This window comes from Aotus nancymaae, unplaced genomic scaffold (assembly GCF_030222135.1).
Source record: "Aotus nancymaae isolate 86718 unplaced genomic scaffold, 86718_ANA_hifiasm-v0.15.2.pri h1tg000064l_1, whole genome shotgun sequence".
NCBI lineage: Eukaryota > Metazoa > Chordata > Mammalia > Primates > Aotidae > Aotus > Aotus nancymaae.
In genome coordinates this window covers 24,668,267-24,676,210 of record NW_026988479.1, presented here as the reverse complement: position 1 = coordinate 24,676,210, position 7,944 = coordinate 24,668,267, and positions in this window count along the sequence as shown.

Here is a 7,944-nt window from a genome sequence, read left to right as displayed (position 1 = left end):
AGACTATAAAAAGAATCCTTAAAACTCAACATAAGAAAAAACACAAGCCAACTGAGAAATGGTCCAAAGACTTGATCAGAGAGCTCACGAGAGAGGATGCAAATAAGTACATGATAAGCTATTTCACAGGATTAGCCATTAGGGAAATGTAAAATGAAACCCTGATGAAATACCACTGCGTACCTATCAGAATGGCTCAAAAAAAGAAATGAAGAGGCCAGGCGCGGTGGCTTACACCTGTAATCCCAGCACTTTGGGAGGCCGAGGCGGGTGGATCACGAGGACAAGAGATCGAGACCATCCTGATCAACATGGTGAAACCCCATCTCTACTAAAAGTACAAAAAATTAGCTGGGCACGGCGGCACGTGCCTGTAATCCCAGCTACTCAGGAGGCTGAGGCAGGAGAGAATTGCCTGAACCCAGGAGGTGGAGGTTGCGGTGAGCCGAGATCGCGCCATTGCACTCCAGCCTGGGTAACAAGAGCGAAACTCCGTCTCAAAAAAAAAAAAAAGAAGAAAAAATGAAGAAAACCAAAAACTCTGACGGCAAATTCTGGCAGGATGAAGACTGACTGCAACACTCATACATAGCTAGTGGGATTGCAGAATGCTGCAGCCTCCCTGGAAAACAGTTTGGCAGTTTCTTATCAGGTGAAACCTTTATTTAACATATGACTCAACTATCCCATTCCTAGGTAATTTCCCTAGAGGAATGAAAACTTACATGCACACAGAAACCTGTGCACAAGTGTTTATAGCAGCTCTATTCACAATCACCAAAGACAAGAAGCAACTCAAATGTTGCTCAATGGGTAAACAGATAAACTATGGTTTGTCTACTAGGCCACCACTAGAAACCTACTCAGCAGTAAAATGGTATACATGCAACAACAGAGTGAAATAAACCAGTCTTAAAAGGTTACGTGTGATATGATTCCATTTGCACAGCATTCTTAAAAGACAAAGCTAGGGTGATGGAGAGCAGATCAGTGGTTGCCAGGAGTCAGGGCTGGGAGAAGGGTGTGACTACCAAGGGCAACTCGAGGTACTTTTTTGGACTGATGAGACTGATTTGTATCCTGATCACAATGGTGGTTACAGAAATCTGTGGATATGTTATAATTTGTAGAATTAGCCGGGCATAGCAGCTCACACCTCTAGTTCCAGCACTTTGTGAGGCCAAGGTGGTGGATCACTTGAGCCCAGGAGTTTGAGACCAGCCTGGACAACATAGTGAGACAGACACTACCTCTACAAAAAGTACAAAAATTAGCTGGGCATGATGGCGATTACCTGTAATCTCAGCTACTCAGGAGGCTGAGGTGGGAGGATCGCTTGAGCCCAGGAGGTGAAGGTTACACTCAGCTAAAATTGCACCACTGCACTCCAGCCTGGGTGACAGAGCAAGACTCTTCTCAAAAAAAAAAAGAAAAGAAAAGAAAAACAAAGTTGTAGCACTGCACACACACACAAGTCAATTTTACTGCATGTTAACTGACAAAATTAAAAAAAGAAGTCATCAGTGGTATTGTCATTCTGACTCAGCCACTCGCTACCAGCCTCTCTTTCCTCCCTTTTCCTCATTCTCTACAACCAGAAACTCCTTAAAAAGGAGGCACTTTCACCCCCTAAATATTTGGAGACATCCTTAAATAACTTGGCTTTGTGGCCGGGTGCAGTGGCTCATGTCTATAATCCCAGCACTTTGGGAGGCCGAGGCTGGCAGATCATGAGGTCAAGAGATCGAGACCATCCTGGCCAACATTGTGAAACCCCGTCTCTAGTAAAAACACAAAAATTAGCTGGGTGTCGTGGTAGGCTCCTGTAGTCCCAGCTACTCCAGAGGCTGAGACAGGAGAATTGCTTGAACCTGGGAAGTGGAGGTTGCAGTGAGCTGAGATCACACCACTGCACTCCAGCCTGGCAACAGAGCAAGATCTTGTCTCAACAACAACAACAAAAAAACTTGGCTTTGTTACTCTTAATACAAAGGTAATATATTTTTTGTTGGGAAGAAATGAAGGGAGGGAGGAATCATTACAGAAATATGTGATGTAGAAAGCAAACGTCCTCAGGAATCCCACACTCCAGAATGAGCCGCACTTTACAGGAGCTTCCGCCATGACCATTTCAAATCAATTTTGTGCAGCTCTTTCCTCACAAGGTTTAGAACTCATATGGTGGGATGTACTCCGATGGATTCTTAAGGTAAACCAGGAGGGCCTCAGGGACCATGGCCTTAAAGGGTTGACATCTAGAACGCTAGCCCATCCTCACATCAAGTCACAGAGTTTCAAGGTTGGATGGAGTCTCAGGGTAATCTAGTTCATCACAGGTCGCCCAGTTCCTTCCTCTATCTCTCCGCTACCACCCCCGGGGAGGCACTGTCTGTCACGGTAGCATCTTCCCCACAGCCTCCTTCCTGCTCTGCACAACGGCTACTACATCCCATCAGCCAATCGCATTTGAGATCACTGGTTCAATCATTTCAGTCAATGTTTGACAAATCATTCCTTCATTTGTTCCTTCCTTCATTCAAAAGTACTTACTGAGCACTTACTACGTGCCAGGCCCCGGGCTAAGTTGCAGGAATACCTTGGTGAACAAGATACACACGGTTCCTGCTTACATTCCATTCAGAGACAGATACCACAAAGTGATTCTAACACACATCTCCATGACAACTGTGCTAGAGCCTGTAAGACAGAATTGCATAGCGTGGTGAGACCGAATCTGGCCAGGTCAGGCTTCTCTGAGGAAAGAGCTGTTAAGCTGGGCAGGAGTTGGCCGAGTTTAGAGAAGAGGGAAGGGCATTTGAGGCAGGCGGAACTGCATATGCAAAGGTCCCCGAAAACTCAGGGTGGCTCGACCTCTGACTGACCCGTTGCTAGTGGGATTGCAGAATGCAATTGTGGGAACACAGCAGTGGACAGGGCACAATGAAAGCTCTCCAGGGAAATGTTCTGGGACTCTTGCCACTGGTTTCTTTCCCATTCCCTGGGGGGTCCTTCATCTGAAACAGAATGTTTTCTGTAGAGGCTCAGAGTATGGGATCTGGAGTCAGACTGACGTAGATCATCTCACCTGGGCTCCCTCGCTGACTATGTGTGTGAAAATGGCAGCATCTTAATCTCCCCGGGTCTCATTTTTCCCACCTGCAAAATGGGTATGAAACTATGACATGGGTTGTCCTGAAGATTAAGAGAGATAATCCACACAAAGTCATGGTCACAATGCCTGGTACATCAGCAGTGGCTAGTGTTGTTATTATTATTGTTCTTATTAATATTTTCAGAGGCACCAGTGACCCTGACCCTGGAGGTGCAGTCTCTTTATGGCTAAATATGGAGTTAACACAGAGCCAGGTAGGGTCTCCCAGCCCCTGGATTCCTAGTTATAAAAGTCTGGGCAGTGACTCAGTTGAAATATTCCATGAATCCATCAAGTAAGTTTTAGAAGTGGACTTGGCTTGTCAGTGACAGACAGAAGAGTGGAGGACAGCTAAGACCCAAGAAGGTTCCTTAGATGACAGATGAGTGCTGCCAGTTGACATCGGCCCCCACTCCCCACCCCGCCTTCCACCCCAAAAGTTGGACTCTGTTCCAAAGGATTCCAGTGATGCTGTTGGTAAGGAGAACCCCACTAAATCTTCTCTGGCACTGAGGAGTCACGGGTTCTGCCTTCCCAGAAAAGCACCGTTGCTCCACTGGGAGATTGCCTTTGGACCGATAAAGACTCACTGAGTCCAGTTATGGGTAGGAATACTGCAAGGAGGTGAAGCTATTTTTTGCCACATGCTCTATCTCTCCGGCAGGCATAGTGACATTGCCCAGGATCCAAATCACCCCAGCTGTAGAAGGTCATGGAGCTGAAGGCTAGAAGGCTTGACTCTTCAAGAGCAGGGTGGAGGGCGGGGGGGCTATTTGCATCACCACTTGGGGGTCCTAAGACCTTTAGCAGTCCCTCCCACCTTCCATCCCCTCGCCCCAGCCCCCACCCACTGTCCACAAGACTTCTGTGGAACCCATTCCCCCCTGGGCCCAGAGTCTGGTTGCAACTGTTTATTTTTAGCCTTTGATTCCCCGAGAATGCAAGAGTGGTTGCTTGTGGAGCAGGAGAGGAGGCGGAGGAGGAAGAAAAACTTCAGGGCCTGGAGGGCCAAGGAGGACACAGCCCAGTCCAAGCCCAATTTCAGCCTCGGACAGCCTGTGGCAGGTCACGGCCAAGTCCTCTCCCTTCTTGGCCCACCCAGCTCGGGACCAGGTTGGGCTCATCCCCCCTGTTCCCCTTTTCTTCTTCCCTGGAGGCCGTAGAGACTCATGGGCTTTCTGTTCCTCTTTCGAGTCACCCCTATGCTCTCGGTCCTTTGGAGTTCTCATTCCCAGCCACAGCGGGCGCATCACAGGACTCCTCAACACCTCTCTTCCTCCTGCCTCTGAAAAGATGTCCCTTCCCCCGCCGCCACCCATCTCCTAGTGCCTGCCCGGCACTGTCATAGGCACTTAATACATATGGGTAGACAGAGGCTGTGTTTCACTGCTTCTCCCTATAGGCAGAAGGCCTGAACAATGGAAGAACCAATAAGAGGAAGTTACAAAGTTTTAGAAACTCTTACCAAACCGTTAAGTCATTGTCCCTGATTTGCCTGTTTTCTGAGAAGTTCCCTGGCACCCCCAGGGCCTCATCTTTGCCTCTGTGATCCTGAGGGAGATGCATTTATTCTTCCTTCCTCTTCGCTTCTACCTTCAGCCTTTCCTTGACCCTTCCCTCCGGGATACCTAGGCCCTGCCCCACAGCCTGCATGAGAGTCTGCCAAAAGGGAAAATGGGCAGGTCGCGCTGGCTGAAATCCTGGCTCCAAGACACACCAGCTTCGTGATCTAGGGCAAGATGCTCTGGCCCCTGCAGAGATCATACAGCTCTCCTGGGGGTTGCTGTGAGGTCTTGCGGGAATGTGTGTAAAATGGCTGGCAAACAGTAGGCGCACAATAAGTGGTGGTGGTTGTTTTATTATCATTTAATAAATAGTGCAGAAAAACAAGCCTTCTTTTTTAACACCTACTTTCACCCTATAGCTGATCATTCTTCATATAGGTATAGTGCTTTAATATTTTACCAAGTACTTTCTCCTCCACTAGCTCAGCTGATCTCCACACAACCCCTTGAGAAGGGCCAAGTCGTTATTGTGGGATTATCGTCCCCACTATACAGATGAAGATATTCAGGCTCCAGGGGATTGTAGAACTGTCCTGCTCATCATTGTGACAACAGCAGCTAAAGCAGGGCCTGGCCCACAGCAGGTGCCCAAAACAGAACCAAACAAAATTCTGTTGAAGAAACCGCCTATAGCATGCCATGCTACAGCCACTTACCCCTTCCTCATCAGTAAAACGGGAATTCACACTGCAGGACATACAAAGGAAGTTACGATTCTAGAATTCAACTACGTGTTAACAGGTGGATGCGTATCCCACACCCTTTCTCCTCCTTCCCAGAAGGGAGATAGTCTTGTTCTTTCAGGAGAATAATTGGGAAATGCCTTGACAGGAAGATGGGTATAGCTCATTCTCTGAAGAGCCCCAGAGGGGACCATCCCTGTCCTTGCATCCTGGGACTTTGGTTTCTCCAGCTGGGAGCTGAATTTAAGAGAGAGGAGAGAGGCCTGTCTGTGTACAGTCATGGGAAGCAAATTCCGAGGAAGAGGGAAGGGTTCCAGAATAGAAATTAAGATTCCCTCTAATATTGACACCTTGGGGAAAAGATTCTGTTACATTTGGAAGAGATGGGGTGGGGTGAATGAAAATTTAAGGGAAAATTAAAATATGTGCAATCCCTTTTTAGGTCAAAAATAATTTCGGTAATTTAGGACATAAAAATCCATTATGTATAAGTTGATTTTCTCTGCGAATTATTACAATCAGCATATTACATTTCAAAGTATAATACTTCAGGCAATAATTATAAATCTGTGGTTTACTTTTAATCTGTTGATTTAAAAAAACAAATGGAGCTATAGCTATAAAATTTTAGGGAATCTCTTGAGTTTGCCTGTTGATGAAAAACAGAGGTCACCCACATTTGACTTCAGTAAAGCGTCTAACTTTTTTTTTTGAGAGGGAGTCACCCTCTGTCACCCAGGCTGTAGTGCAGTGGCACAATCTCAACTCACTGCAACCGCTGCCTCTCAGGCTCAAGCCATTCTTTTGCCTCAGCCTCCCAAATAGCTGGGACTATAGGCATGCCCCACCACACCCGGCTAATTTTTGTATTATTGGTAGAGACGGGGTTTCACCATATTGGCCAGGTTGATCTTGAACTCCTGACCTTGTGATCCACTTGCTCAGCCTTCCAAAGTGCTGGGATTACAGGCATGAGCCACCATGCCTGGTCAAGCCTCTAACATTTTGAGTGCTTGGGGTTTATAAACAGAGATCACACTTCTTTAGAAAAGTTGTTGAAACTGTAGGAAGGAAAACCCCCAAGTCACTGATAATGTTTGTCTCTTGGAATTTATGTCATCTTTCTAAGTGTACAGTTTATTTGTTAGAGACCATAAATCATATTTTTCCCTTAAAATAATTTGCAATGCTTTCATATTTTTGGATTCGGTCTCATTATATTACAGAAAGGAAAAATGGGAGAAATAATGATTAAAGCTGATCTTTTTTGAGAACTTACTATGGACAGGATACTGTTTTAAGGACTTTACATGCATGCATTTATTTAATCCTTAAAATAGTTTCCCATAACATAGGCACCATTATTATCCCCACTGGAGAAAGTGAAGTGACTTGCCTAATGTCCCACGACTATCAAGGGAAGAATCAGGATTGAGTCCCCGTTGAAAGCAAAGTGGTGGTGAGCTGGGCTGATATGAGGCACCGGTCAGCCCTACTCATTTAGTCAAGTTACCTCTCCAGAGTGAACTGGGGCAAACCACCCTCCTCCAGCCTCACTGTCCTACGGAACCACGTGGAGCCCTCTGTTCCCCAGATCCAGCCCCAAAGGGAACATTTTTGTGACTTAGGTAACTAATGAAAGCATACCAATGCTCCTTAAATATTGCTTTAGATTTTTGAACTCAGAGCAATTCTAAATTCCTCAAACTTTCATTTTAAAAGGATTCATTCCTTAATACCTTTTTTAGATTATGAGGTCACAGGGGGCAAAACAAAGCCAATTTCCAATTCACTCCCAGTATTTCTCAGTTACACTCTAAGGAGTCTGTCTAGAGCCTTGTGAGGAAGCAGAACATCAAGATTACATTTCAGGTCCTTCCCATTCATTTGTTTCTTCAACCATCCTTATTAAGTGTGAAAGGTGTTGGGCACTCTGATGAGAACGAGGCTCTGTCCTCATTCAGCTTACCTTCCAGGATTAGGTGACAACTGACAACAAGAAGTAAGGGAAGAGAGGGATTCAACTGTGGCAACTGCAGAAATCCCCTGAAGGAAATCCCCTGTTTCACAGTCTGGCAGTGCCCATGCTGGTCAAGCTCCCGGCCACTGGGGCCTGGGGAGTGGAGTGGGCAGGAACACACCCACCAACATCAAGATCGAAAGTTTGTAAGAGGAAGACTGCAGGAACGGGAGCACAGGGTTCTCAGTCTTGCAATAACGCAACTCCCCAGGCCACAGAGAGGTTGCTTCCCCTTGGTGACCGATGCCAGACTGTCCTGCCCCTGGTGCCTGGGAACTGTACTGAGTACTGAGCTGACACTAGCGACAGCCTCACATTCTAAACCTTCCTGTGGCTTGAGTTTTAGACACCACTTCAGGAGAGCAAAGTATACCTAATAGTGTTTGGATAACTTATGTTAATCTTTTTTTTTTGAGATGGAGTCTTACTCTGTTGCCCAGGCTGGAGTGCAGTGGCGTCATCTCAGCTCACTGCAACCTCTGCCTCCTGGATTCAAACAGTTCTCCTGCCTCAGCCTCCTGAGAG